The 14601-nt window shown below is 54.3% G+C and overlaps 1 pseudogene; it reads right to left on the reverse strand.

Annotated features, from left to right (window-relative positions):
- Nucleotides 1–1161: 1161 nt before the first annotated feature.
- Nucleotides 1162–14400, reverse strand: LOC118906286 (annotated as a pseudogene).
- Between the last annotated feature and the right edge of the window lie 201 nt (nt 14401–14601).

Consider the following 14601-nt stretch of genomic DNA (forward strand, 5'->3'; position numbering starts at 1 on the left):
TGCTCCCCCTTTCCCCCCCCGGAACCATGAGTCTCTCTTGGGAGCACGTGGTCCTCAGCTCAGGGTCTGCCTCTGGGAACCAACCCCAGGTGGGGCCCCACGTCTCCTGAGAGCAGCCTGAGGCTGGTGGCAGCTTCTGGCTGGGCTGGAAGCGGGGGTGACCCGACGTTCCACCAACTTCCATCTCCCTGGGACCTGGACGGTGGAGGGTGCTGGGAGGGGTTGTGCTAGTTTTCTGTCCCCCGCCCGGAGCAGGAGTGGGGTAACGGGGAGCACAGGCCTTGCTGGGTTGATGGGGCCTCGGGGGCTCTGCCCACAGGATGGACCTGGCTGGGCTTCTCCTGGACCAGGGCTCAGCAACCCCCTTCTGTACGAGACCAGATGGTGGAAGTTTCAGGCTCTGTGGGTCACATCCGTGCTGTTGTCTCTGTAACACCTTTTGAAAATACAACAGCCTTCTCATCTTCCAGCCATACCAGACACTGGGTTTGGCCCACAGGCCATGGTTTTCCAACCTGTGTGACCCTAGATCAACAACCCACGAAGGGAGAGAGAAGGGAGGATGAGGATGATGAGGAAGAGATGGTGGGTTTTCCAACTAAAAGTAAACCTCTTAGGAGGAGAAAGCTGGTCACCAGATTCCTCCAGTAAAGCTCTAACTCCATGGAACAAAAGAGAGAGAGGGAGAGAAGACGCCTAGAAAGGTTTAAGAATTAATCCACTGGGACTTCCCTGGTGGCGCAGTGGTTAAGAATCCACCTTCCAATGCAGGGGACACGGGTTCTATTCCTGGTCCAGGAGGATTCCACATGCTGCGGAGCAACTAAGCCCGTGCGCCACAACGACTGAGCCTGCGCTCTAGAGCCCGCAAGCCAGAACTACTGAGCCTGCACGCCTAGAGCCTGTGCTCTGCAACAAGAGAAGCCACTGCAGTGAGAAGCCCTCACACCACAACAAAAAGTAGCCTCTGCTCACTGCAATTAGAGAAAAGCCCGCGCACAGCAGTGAAAACCCAACACAGCCAAAAATAAATAAATAAATAAATTTTAAAAAAAAGAACTAATCCATTAATTCTTCCTCACAGTACTGCGAGTATTTTTTAAAAAGACAGAGCAGAGCTTTGTAAGAGAGAAATCCATATTTTCTGTGCCTGAGATTTATTGAGAATATGAGTGGAATTTACTTTTACAATGAAATCAAGAAGAATTTTACAATTTATAAAAGAAGAAAGACAAGCTTTGCCTATGCCCAGGCCACACTGTGCACAGGATGGGAGCTGTTATGTGCTCGCTGTCTGAATTTTTAGGAGCTCCCAGAGGTGAACTGCAGACATTAGGTGTGGGTGTTCAGCGATGGAAATGTATTTGCTGTTTAATCTTGCGGGCTCAGCGTCCCCTCCCTTTCCTCGGTGCAGCTCAGCGATCGGCACAAACACCACACGGGATTATCTGTCCTGTGGTTAATGATTTGCACGCTTGCCTTAGAAGGTAAATGACCAAGGACTGCAAACAGGGCGTACGTAGATCCTGGGAGGAGGAGGTGATTTTCAGTACCAGATGATCTGGTGACACAGGAAAGCGCCACTCCCACAGAAGGAACCTTCCTGACTTTCTTTTAAAGTAAAGCACTGACCTTTGCACGAATTGTGTGAATGAGGGTGGGCACTTTCTCAGGCAGGTTTTAACAACAACAAAGAATCAGAACATTACATGTGCAGCTAAACAAATTGGCCGTCCTGACAATCCTGCTTAGAGCATCTGTTTACGAAGCATAATGTGGGATTGATTCCTCCCAGAGACCTGACGGTCACCTTGTCCTTTACGTGCACATGGTGCTGGGTGTTTTCCTCTAATTCATTTCTCTTGGGCTAATTTGAGGCTTTTTTCCTCTCTCTCTCGAAGAAGTCTACCCGGAATATGAAATCTCCCTGGCTTTCAGGCCTGCTTTTACCCCGCGCTCCTCGCACTTTGGTCTCTGGGCTTCAGACCATCCCTGTCTCCATCAGACCCCATCCCCTGTTCCACCATCTGAGCCTCGCGGCCCTGAGTCTCCCTCATTCTGGACGCTGGGGGATAAGACCTGGTGCCTCTCACGTTCTCCCGGGGGCCCCCTTCTCATCTCTTTGCATCTTATGTGCCTCTTGTGTCAAGGGTCTGATCTGACTCTTTTCTCTCTTTTCACGAGCATTGACCCTGGGAGGCCAGGCGCTGTGCACTAGTTAGGGGGTTAAGTCGTGTGCTTATTTTGCTCTAGCATCGCATGTGGCCGGGCCTCTGTGAACGACCGTGTAATTTAATTTTAAACTTCTTTCTACCCAGGGTGTGATTGCATTCTGTGTATCACGTGGCATGGGATCTACAGACAGTGTGCGAAGCTCAGGAGGGGGGAAGGGAGTCATTGTTTTCAGTGTCCTGGTCATGAGGCTCAAGCGTCTAAAGTCTAGTGAGGGGCTCTGCCAGGCTCCCCAGCGCTCAGACGCTGTGCGGAAGGTCAGCGTGCTCCCGGCTGTCTTCCTCTCGTAGTCCTGCCCAAGTCCTCGTTCTGAGGCACCTGAAGTAGTTCTTCCAGGCCCCCGGCATCCCTGCAACGAGGCGAAGCCTCAGTGAGTCCGGCGTGGTGGGGGATGGTGGGTGAGCCCGCCCGCTCGGGGCCGGCACAGGGCGAGGAAGGGAGTCTGCTCCTCCCGGCAGCGTCACCCACAGAACAGGCACAGGAGCACGAAACGTCACCCAGAAACCGGGAAATGGGCCAGAGTCCCGCCTGGCCTCTGAGAGTGTGGGCCTCACGCACCTCTCCTCATGAAGGCGGAGATGCGTTGGTCCATGATGCTGGTGGGCAGGGTGCTGTAGCTGGCCATCGGGTTTTGCTTCATTACATCGAAGGATGTGTCATAGATGATTTTATTCAGAACTTCCTCTGATACGTCTTTCTCCAGGAACTTAAGCATCTTCAGAATTTCCCGCTTTGGATCCTGTACGTAGAACAGTCACACAAAACAAATAATTGGGAGTTTTCCATTAGGGGATGACATTATGTTTGGACAGACTGTGTTTGGGGAGGGATGAGTTAAAGGATCAGCTCAAATTTAGTCAAGGTGTCTTCCTCAAGGGATGGCTGTGGACAATGCCGGACGGTCCCGGGGCCGCAGGACATGGAGGTGAGGGCCGTCCCAGCCCCGAGGAGGCTGACCACCGTGCAAGGGGGGAGAGAAACATGAACACGGCCCTGCGATGCCCGCCCAGGAAGCGCGCTGCCTGCGGGCATGCAGGGAGGGCACGGGCTTCCGTGGGAAGGCGCGGGTCCATCCCTTGGAGGAGATCACAGAGGCGCAGAGGAGGGAAAGTGACTGTAGAGACGGCACAGGGTCTGCCGAGAGTTTAACAGAAGGTCAGTAAGAGGGTGAACAAGGGATCTCACGCTGACCCAGAAATGAGAGTCCTGTGGCCCGGTTCTTTCTGATCACAGAGGTGCCGAAGGAGGACCTGTGGCGTCTGACTAGATTCCAGAGGACCTCTCAGCGCCGGCCCAGGAGGTAGCTTTGTAATTCTAGGGCACTGATTCCTGGGTCACGAGAGTGACTGTGCGATGCCTGAATGACAATGAATGCAGAGAGCAGCCCTGTGTCCCCACGTGGGACCAGTCCTGCCAGCGGCTGTGTGGACGGCACTTCAGTGTGAGATGTGGGTCTTGAGTGAGGAAGCCGGGCGCTTTACAGTGTGACCTCATAAATCGTCACCATAATTTCCCGAGACACAGACAGAGCTGACGCATGTTTTGTAGGTGAAGAAACATGGTTCGTAAGTGCCAGGATCAATCAGGTTATAAAGGCATGTGATATTTCCTGAGTGGAAGGATCTTCTGGAAATTGTGAACGGAAGGAAAGTTACAAGATTTTTTAAAAAGTAGTTGCAGCGTTTGAGGGTAAGGCTGAGTTGGAAAGGGTGTCAGGGAGAGAGGGGGCCCTTGTGTGGTCAGGCCCGCCTGCAGGCCTGACTGGTTGGTTCCACTGGAGGACATGCTGGGAAGTGACGGTGGCCGCACGCCCCTCACCTCCCTCATGTCCTCGTAGAAGAGGTAGAGGATGCGGTGCCGGTCCTTGGTGTCCCACCATCCCTTCACGTGCTCGTACCAGGAGCCCCACAGCACTGAGGGGAAGGAGAGAGATGGGGCGTCGTATCAACCTGAAGCTCATAAAGCAAGCATGGGTGTCTCAAATGAAAAAGGACGTTTAGTGAAGATAACCAGAATTCTTATTTGCAGAGACAGGGATTTTTAATATTTAGAGAGATGATAAAAAGTACCCTGGATTCCCTGGTTTATGTTTCCACCCCTTGAACTTGCTCGCCCGTGAGAGACTGTCCCAAGGGCAGGGGTGCAGGGTCTGTATTCCTCTTGCATCGCTGCATGGTACCCAGACCAGCGTTTTGCGATAAATATTGTTCCCTAACAGGCTGATTGTGAAAAGAAGCCTTGAATTCACTCTGAAGAATCACAGTGACCGGATGTTTGGGCCCCTTTCCCCACTGTGATGGTGAATGGGAGGAAGCAAGGTGCATGGTGTCCTCTGCCGGCCCCCAAAGCCACCCTCCGTCTCCTTCTGCTGCGAGGTTGACCCTGGGGTCAGTGTCCCTGGGGTTCTCCGTCCTCAGGGTCCCACCTGGGGGGCAGGAGGGTGACGATGGTGTTTATTTCCCTGCAGGCTCCCTGTGGCTGACTGTCTCCTACCAACCCACCTGCTCGGGACCCTCCCCTCCTCCCCATCGGCCACACCCCAGAGTCCCGTACCATCGCCTGTCGGGTTCGGTACACTGCCCACAGCTTTCTACATAATGTCTTAGCTAAACCCTCGCCAGTGACCCTGTCTGAGTGCCACCTGCATCCTCCCAGAACCTTGAGCAACACAGTTGGTCAGCGAAAGCCCTGCCTCTCTGATGTCCGCGGCTGAGGGAACAGGGAGGCGTGAGCCACCATTTCCTCTTACTCACCTTTCCCCTTTGAATGTCTCAGCATATTCCCCCCAGGGACCAGGGTCCGGCACCATCCTAGTCATTCTTGAGAAATGGTAGTAGGACACCAGAGAGTCCTTGGCATTTCTGGCCACATGGATGATCTGAAGTCAGCCAGGAAGGGGATGGAGACACTGAGAAAACAAGACAGAAAAGTTACTGAGTGATTAGAAGAATCTTAGACCATCCCGCCTTAGTGACTAGACTTGCATTTTCTGTGACTGTTTCTTCCAGTTTGCCTGGCACAGTTCCAGTTTACAGCTGTGGTCGTAGCGTAGTCAGTGACAACCTGCCCTTCTCTCTCAGAGTGTCCTGGTTTGTGTGACAAGTGCTGCAGCCACCCTCGCTCTGATGCTCCTGGAGGTCAGAGAGGCCACGGGGCATTTCTCAGGGTGTGAGAGGGGGGTCCCCTGGCTTTCACTGAGCGGGGGCTGTAACCAGGTTGCAGGGCGGGGACCCTCTGCCTTATCTGCATACCAGGAACCGCAGCCTCACAGATGACTGTTATCCGTGATAAGATCACAGGACGGCGTTAAGTCCGCCTTTGGAGCTGCCAGTGACCTGTCTCCTCCTGGGAGTGGCAGAGCCGTGGTCCAGCTGCTGGCCTGCTGCACGCCTCCACTTCCGCCCACCGGCTCCCCAGGCTGTGTGCACCCTCGGCAGGGTGCCTGTTCCCCGTGTTGCACGTACTCGTTAGAACCGTGCATGAGTCCAGGCCGGTCACCCAGGTGGTGTTTTCCTCTGAGCGAATTAGCTCCGGTCCTGCGGCCTCAGCTTCGTTTCCCCCACGGCTCCTCCCATGAGCACAGCCTGGCCGTGACTCTGCTCTCTGCCCCTTTCCTCCTGCTGGACTTCTCTCCAGTGTTTACGAACGTGCTCAGGAAGCCAAAAAGGATGCACAGCAGCAAGGTCTTATGATTAAGTAAACATATATCTCAATGCTTACGTTGGTTGTTGCTTTTTTTTTTTTGCAAATCAAAGCCTGAGTAGCTGGAACAGGGGAAACCCGGCTGGATGGGGATCCTGTTGAAAAGGCCTCTGGTCTGGAGTCAGATGTCCGGGTGAGAGCGAAGGCCACACACTTACATCTTCTGAGTGTGCGGATCTATCTGTGTGAGCCTCTTATTGCTGCTGTGCAAATTACCACAGGTGTAGAGGTTTAGCACAACAAGAGGTTGACTCTCCTGTGGTCTGGAGACCAGGTCTCCCTGGGCCGAATTCCAGCTGGTCGCAGGACTGGCTCTTGCTGGTGGCTCGAGGGAGGATGTACTTTCCTGTGGTTCCTGGAACCTGAGGCCACCTGTGCTCCTCAGCCCGGACTCCGCCCTGGAATCACTCCAGTTTCTGTGTCACGTGTCTCCTCTCCTCCTTCCTCCTTTGACCTTCGTGCCTCCCTCTCATCAGGACCCTTGTGTTGATGCTGAGGGCCACCCAGGGAACCCAGATAATCTCCCATCTCGAGATCCTCTACTGAATCACACCTGAAAAGCCCACTCTACCATGTGAGGTGCATTTGCAGGGGTTTTGGTGGCTGGGGTGTGGATGTCTTTGGGCACTACTTAGCTCACTGCTCTATCGTAACAGGAAAAGCTCGGACTAAGCTCCGTCACATCACCTCCTACTCTCAGATGATCGACAGCTCTCAGCAGATAAAGGCGGTGCTGCCTGCAAGATTTGTACATTTTTTAGAAGGCCCAGTTTCACAAAAAGAAGCTGTTCATCTGATGACAAGCCAAGTGTTAATGCGTCTTCTGACCTTGCATCTGCACTATAATTAAGAAGTCATTTGTTGGTTCTTGAGCAGCAAAATTAAGGTATCGGTCTGTGGGAATAAACCAAGAAGTTTTCAAAGCTGCGGTGACCTCGGTGTAATCTCAGGGCAGCAAATCAGGGGTGGGATAGCAGTTGATACATGGAAACCTGTTCGATTTGATGGCATCTTGTTTGGAGATGGGAGATGGACAAGATGAAGTGATGGAGCGCCATGGAAACCAGAGCAGAGAAACTCAAAAGCAGCCACTTGCACTGCATTTCTGAGCCCTGCACCCAGGAGAGAGTGTCTTGGCTACACAGGCTTGACCATGTGGTTTCCCTGGAAAAGGCTCAGCCCAGAATGTGGAAGGGTCTGCAGCTGGGTCTCCAAGGTAGCCTGCCCACAGGGGAGATGTACGGTCCAGCTGAGACAAGCATTTGACTCTGCTGGACGGCTACACTTTTCACTGCAGGTCTCTAAGTTGATATTTGGTGTATATTCTGTATTTCATTGATTTCCAGACTCACTGATGAAGCTGACATCAATAAGAAACACTAGTACATTCAGTGCACTCTGCATTTATAGGATCTGAATTTGGAAGTGTCAAAATAAGTCAAAAAACTTGAAAATGGAAGGCAGAGGCATGACTGTTCCCGGAAGCTTGTCCATGAGGCAGACCGATTTCGAGACACCGAACGTGGTCCTGGGGCGCCCCACCCTCCTTTGTCTTGCTCCACCTCCCTCCTCATGGGTTTTCCCTAAATAAACCCCCTTCACGTCTTACTGTGCCTCAGCTTTGCTCCTTGGGGGGCTCACACTGAGGTAACTGACTCGGCCAAGCTGGAACAGCCCCCAGTGGAGGTGGCCCCCGCGCCTCCTCTTTTCCTGTTATAGGTGGAGGTGCCCTCGCCCAGAGACTCGCCTGGTGAAATAACCCCAATTCCTGGCCTTTCTCGTGGGAGCTGCCAAACGGGGGCTTCCAGCTGCCTTCTCCAGTGTGGACAGTAAATGCGCCACGGCACCGGCTGAAGCAGGGACAGTGGCCCTTCATCCCGTCATTAGAGACGCGCTTGCCTCCGGGTCGTTAGGCCACCGTGTCACCCCGCAATAGCCCAATGGCGCCAGCGCTGAACCTGGCCGCCGCCAAGTGGAGATGCACAGTCGACTCTCAGTACTTAAATGCAGAGGTTCCTGCCCTGAAGGCTCCCAGTCCCCGTACTATGGAGCAGGCAGATGACACCCAGAAGCTCGGGCGCCGGCTACGATGCCCCAGATCCGGCCACCTAACGTTTTACACACTCGGTCCCAGTCCCAGAAGCCGTGCAGCCCCTATTCGCTCTCACTCTCGAGGGCACCCAGTTCCCTTCACTGGGCTGCCGTGGGTTACCTGAAGGTCTCCACCACCGCACACAACCTGTGCAGATGAGATCTGAACTCACCCAGCCAGCCCACTGCCGCCCCTGGCGTCATATAGACGGGCTTCCGCTCCGCTCTGCTCCAGAGGCCGCTGAGGATGCCCTTAGGAAGACCTACACCCAGTGATACACGCTCTGCAGCAGAGGGGATGGGCCGCTCCCCGCTGAGATTCAAGGACGGCACCTCTGTGGAGTTTCTGGGCTGGGTGTGGTCCGCTGGGGGCCGTGAGATCCCTCCACCCCCGCCAGCGGGCCCCCTGCCACTGAGGCACAGCACACGCTAGGTCTCCTCACCTTTGGGAGACAACACGCAACACGCTTGTCCATCCTACTAAAGCCTGTTTGTGCGGTTCCATGCAAATCGGCTTCTTCCCACTGGGGAGCATCCAGCTGAGGGCCCGGCCCTTCGTCCCTCTGGGCTCAGAAGCACCGGACGCCTGACTGTGCCTGAGTCCAGGGGTCTCTGGACTGAGTACAGCCCACCCGGCTGACCGTGGGTTCTGGACCAAAAGCGCCTCCCCAGAATGCCAAACTCTGGCAGCCTACTGGGCCCTTTTAGAGACAGAGGTGTTCATAGCCCACACGGTTCCGCTCGCAAGCCCCCATCCTGCTGGGGCCAGGGATTCAACCCGCAGAGGCGCGGCACGGCCGCCGAGGCCTCACTGTTAAAGCGGACACGGCACCTTCAAGGTTGTCAGGGACTTTGCGGATTACAGGGGGATGAGGTTTCCCCGAGCTTAGCCCCTTGCCCACCGACACTGAGGTGCAGCTGGTGGCTCCCCCCCGGGCCGACCCCTCGAGCAGTTCGGGGCGCCCCTTGTGTTCTTCACCAGTGACCGCCCGCTGGACAGCTGGGCCGAGTCACCCTGCTGGTGCACCCCTGGTCGAGCAGATCGGCCCGACTGGCAGAATTGGGGGCAGTGCCCTTGGCTATACAACAGGCCACACAAATGAGACCCCCAAGGGCGCGCATTTTTCCTGACTCTGGGCAGTAGCCGATGGGTTGGCAGTTGTCTGGACAGTGGCAACAGGATAACTTCATGGTTCAGGGAGAGCCTCCCTGGGGGGCCTCCACCGGGAGACCTCAGACACGTCCATTGTGGCCGCCCGTGTCTCGGCACACGCCAGCAAACACCAGGGACACGTCGTGAGGACGCTGCGGACTCCTATCCAAACCACAAGCCTGTTCCGAGGCCCCCGTGAGCCCCTCCCAGGGTCCCAGACAGCCCTGGACCACTCTTCGTCCAGCGATGCCACACCCCCGGCAGGGTGGAGCGGACAGCACCCACTGACGGGGCACACAGCCAAGGTCATGGCAGATCACTGCCCCCATTGTTCCCCCCAAAACTCTGGACACTCTTCCCTATGGCAGATTGATTTATGGGACTGCTGCCAGCCTCTGCTGGTGCCACGGTTCGCAGCCACTGTTACGGGCACCTCTACGATCTCCTGCAGAAACTCTGCTTCCCGTCACGTCACCTCCTTCTTAACCAGGTCGATGCTCCTCCCTTTTGGCCCACCAGACCCCACAAAGTCAGATCAAGGTACTCATTTCACCTCTAAGGTGTGCGGTCATGGGTCCAGAGCACGGAGTCATGTGGGGTTTCCACACAACCTCCCAGCCCCCGACAGTGGGCTCATAGAGGGGACCCAAATGACAGGCCACTCAAAGAAACGCTCCTCAAGCATTTTAAACAACAGATGGTCCCACATGGACAGAAATTTAACCCCTGGCCCCAGCACAGCGGAATTCCCAGCCCTCAGCTCTCCAGCCCTCACACCAACCGCCAGGCTTCTCCAAGCCTCCCTGTTAGCACTTGCAGAGACCCCGCCCCTCTGACATCCTCGCCAGGGGAATGTCACGCCACCAGTCAGGGTTTCCGACTGCCTGGCTGTCCTCCATGTGCTGGCGCCTCGAGCGAGGGAAGGCTGTGCAGAGCGACCCTCGTGCAGCAGAGAACCCAAGGGGACCCCTTGGGTCCCTCGTGATTACACAGGTTTCTCGGCCCACACGATGGCCCAGCACCAGCCGAAACGCTGAGGCCCCTGGCTCTGCCTCACGATTCAGGTTATGAAACCTCATGAAGTCAATCAAATGCACCAAACACGTTGCAGGAGATTGAAATTACAGCTCCAGGATCCCCTGGCGGGACTGTGGACCCCAGGGAGAGGAAACGAGGCCTCCACCTGGTGGACGTCAGTCACAAAGGATCCCCAGAATCAAGGGGTCACTGTCGGTGACTCAGGTCAGGTGTCCGCCCCACCTTAAACAAGAGGTGATGACCCCCTGCTCCAGAGCAAAGATGCTTGGCCTCGGTCAGAATCAGACTGCTCTCCCCAGAGGAGGCCCCCAGCCTGCCTGGCGCACACGCTCTCCTTTGGCTCTTCCAGTTGACAGCCCGGGTCGAAGGCTTGCTAGCAGACCCCCTGGGGCTGCCCCGTCCCAGGAGCGGTGCTGGGACAGAGCCAGCCAGGTGGGCCCCTGCTCCACGGGTGCCTGGGTGTCAGATGCCACCGGCCCCGGTAGGAGGGCCTCGGCCACGGCCCCACGGGCGTGGGTTCTGACCCGGAGCTCAGCTTCTTCTACATTAAGTGGTGCCGAGTGATGCTGAAGCCCATCGCTGCCTCCTGATGTCACGTCTCTATGAAGTACATCCCGGGCTGGGGCCGGCCCAGTGTCACTGGTCAGGCCACATAAAGCTACGGTCGTCGTCAACGAGTGTGGTGTTGGCACAAAGAGGGACACACAGTGGAAAAGAACAGAAAAGAAAACCCAGAATGCACCCATATGCTTATGGTTATCCGATTTTGGTGAAGGGGCCGTGGGAATTCGATGGGAGAAAAGACAAGTTTTTCAACCAGGGGTGCTAGAAGAATTGGCCCAGTCAATCATGGGTTTTCAACAGGTAGTATTTTACAAGTGAAGCAAGATTGGGTTTTGAGAGGTTTAATAACTTGCTCAAGGTCACCCAGATAAGAATCCAAACCAGAACTGCAGCTGGACTGTTTGATTCCAAAGTCTGTGCCTTTTCACCACTGGCTTGTGTCCTATTGCAAAGCTACACTTTGCTACTATTTACTCTGTCAAAAACATGTCCTTTATTCCTAATTGGTTGCAAACTCTTCAAGGGTGCTGCCTACCTGCCTGCCGTTGTTTCTTAGTATCTCTGGTGTGAAGCACGTCCTTTGTTGATAATAATGGTACCGTATATAGTTTAGCTTGACTCTCTGGCAGACCGGTTGTAGATAAAATACAGCAGAAGACATTCCTCCAGGAGATGGTAGCACAGTGACACGGAATGAGGTTCCCGCTCACTGGAGGCCAGCAGGCCTCACCCCACCTCCACTGCGCTGGGCGTTCGTGCCTGCTCTGGAGGAATGCGCTGTCTGAAGCCACCCAATCATGTATTTTAGGAGACGGGTTGAGGGGTCTTTTTTCCCAGCCGAAGGGAGTGTGTTGACCCGACCCGTCCTCAAACTCCTTCCCAGCTCCCTTTGGAAGTATTTTCTAGAAGGCCGACCGTGGAGATAACTCTCCTTCACCTGCACACTAGTCCAGCACAGGTTACAGCCCGCGGGTCCCCACGGGCACGTGCCTGAGTTGAGCGGCGGGGGGAGGGCCCCCTCCATGAAAGGATGCCGGTCGAAGGTCCTGGCCCGCTGGCTCTTCTGCACATCCCTGCCGTTCTGGATCATGCCCACAATCTCCTGGGTCCAGGTCGCGCCTGGAAGGGTTAGTTCTCCTCAGTTCCACCCACTCACTGTACAGCTTCACTCGATTTCCTTGATTATGCACATATTCAGTAAAATTCACATTAGCTTGTGTTGAGCGGAATCAGCTCGCTTATCACCTCCTCTGAGGGACACTCAGGGAAGACGAGCCTCTGCTCTGAGCGCCTGTCCCCTGTCCTCACTGTCCGGGTCTTCACACACACCTGCCTTCTTGTGAGACCGTGAGCTCTACTGAAGCGGGGGCTGTCCTTTTGCTCCTTTGTCCCGCATACCTCGTACCTCACATAGGGTTTTGTACCTAATGAATGTAGCTTGAGTGAAAGAATATTGACTCAAAGGAAGGTGCAGAAATACAAAGATGAAGTAGGCGCTGTCCCTGCCCCAGCAAGCTTCCAGTCGTTTTGGAGGAGATAAGATATGACAGAGGCTGCTTCTTGCCTGGTTCATACCCATTCTCTTCTTTCTCAAGGTAACAGAGCCTCAGTTTTTAGCTGGACATATAGCTCAAGGCTCACAGGTTGCAGTTTTCAGTCTTTCTTGATGCTAAACGTGGCCATGTCATTACATTTTGGGAAGCTGTCTTTGAAGGGAAGGAACATGACCTTATTCCTCCCTTCCTACCTCCTTGCTGCTGTTTGGAATGTGCATGTGATGGCTGGAGCTCCAGCAGTCACACTGGACTATAAAACCAAAAGCAAAGCCTGAAGATGGTGGAGCAGAAAGTTTGAAGGACCCAGGGTTTCTGAGGATCAGTGCAGCCACCATTTCATTTCACCTGGACTTTTAACCTCCAGACTACTTTTTCTTTTGAGTTTTCTGACGCATATAGCCAAACTGAATCCTAACTGATACAGAAGAGGGGTGTAAATAGACACATGGGTGGGCAAAGAGCTAGACTGTGCTCCCTGCCCACCACATGTCCATTTTCCTCTTCACACCAAAGGCATTTGGTGCCTCTGACTCCTAGCCAAGCCTGGTGCTCACTGATAGGTAAGACAATACACAGATAACTGAAAGGTGAACGGTCTCCAGTAAGAGCCATAAGGGATGTGCAAAGGGCCACGGGAGTTCGGAGGAGGAGGGGCAGCTCCCTGTGGAAGGGGTAGGTGGGCTCAGCCGAGGTGGTCTCTTGGCAGGGAAGGGTCAGAGCAGGACGAGAGTGTCCACCTACATTAAGAAGCCAGAGCATCCCAGGGAGGAAAACCTTGAGAGCCAGGATGAGGCCGACGTACCTCCCATGTTGGGAAGCGTAAGCAGGGCTCACGGCGGGTTTGAGAGGTATTGGGGGAAGGGGGCAATGAGGCTGCAGAGAGAGTGCTGGGAGGGTCTGGGGGTTGACTGCATAATTTCCAAGGTGAACTGAGAACAAATTTCTGATGAGGTGCAGTACCAATTTAAGTTCAGATCTGAGCAGGAGAAGTGCAAGCCAGACAGAAGGTGATTCTTGAGAAACTGAAAGCTTCCGGCAGGAGTAAGCAGGAGGTCCCTACCCTGGTTTACTGACCAAGCCTGGGCGGCAGTGCTGTGTGATGGGAGCAGAGAGAGGCTAAGGAGGGCGTCCTGAGCCAGAGAGGACAGAATACACGCCAGCGTGATCAGGAACTGCGGAGAAGGGGCTCTTCTGGAATCTTCCTGGTTCTGAACATCCAGGGTTTCTCTTGTGAAGTCCAGTGGCCATTGAGAGACTTCCCCGGACTGGTTACTGGTTACCTCTCTCACTCCCACTGCTTGGAGTAATGAGCACGTAACTCGGAGCGCCCTCAGACCTTCCATCCGACTTTCCATCCAGCCCTCTGGGCTCTGGGGTCTCTACTCCTCCACCCTGCACGAGCCTGGCTTCTCTGCCTCTTCCCACCCTGACTTCCCCACAAGCTCCTCTCCATTTCATAGGATTCTGGTACGTGTTCCCCCCCACCCCCTTCCCACAGTCCTCGTGCAGGTTTGGACCCGATGCCATTCACACTTTTCCACTCAGTTCCAGCTCTGTCTCCGCTTCCGGGAGAGCCCAGGGGAGGAGCGCCGGGAGCGGCAAGGCTTCCCGGAAGAACCTCTGCGCTGTTTCTCAGACTCTGTGCTTTCAAGTAGTTTTGTAATTGATCCAGTCCTTTGATCATGTGGGAGTCTGCCCATCTCTTTCTCTATCAGGGGCCAAAATAAAAAGGAGGCTCTTGGATCCTGGGGGTTTGGAACTCATAAGTGAGTCTGGTTTTCATTGTTCCAGAGTCTGGCCGTGATGAAAACCTGCGATTTTAAAATCGGGGGCCCCTCCAGGTATCCAGGCTCTGCTGAAGCTGGCTTTCCCACTACCACTTTCTCCAAATTACCTGCCTTTGCATGGGTTACAATGAGCAGGTCATCAGGCTTGACTTGGAAAGTTCAGATTTCTCCAGTTGTCGCTTATTATCTGGGTCAGGAGGATTCCATTCACTTCTCTGGTTTCTGGTTGCAGGTATTTCTCCTCCAGGAGGAGATCTTTCATTTCCTCCGAGGACATCTTTCTATGTGGACCTATTTCACAGGTGCTTAAAAGAAAGGGGTGCTTGTGTCATTTCTAAAGCTTTGAACAGTCATTCCTTTTTTTTTTTTTTTTTTAAGATTCTCTGAGAAAGTTAGGAGAGATGCATTGGGAATTCATTATTACGTTTAAGGAGAAGAGAAGTAAAAACTGTGGGAGCCTGAGCATTTTAAATAGCTT

This window comes from Balaenoptera musculus, chromosome 13, assembly GCF_009873245.2.
Source record: "Balaenoptera musculus isolate JJ_BM4_2016_0621 chromosome 13, mBalMus1.pri.v3, whole genome shotgun sequence".
Taxonomy (NCBI): domain Eukaryota; kingdom Metazoa; phylum Chordata; class Mammalia; order Artiodactyla; family Balaenopteridae; genus Balaenoptera; species Balaenoptera musculus.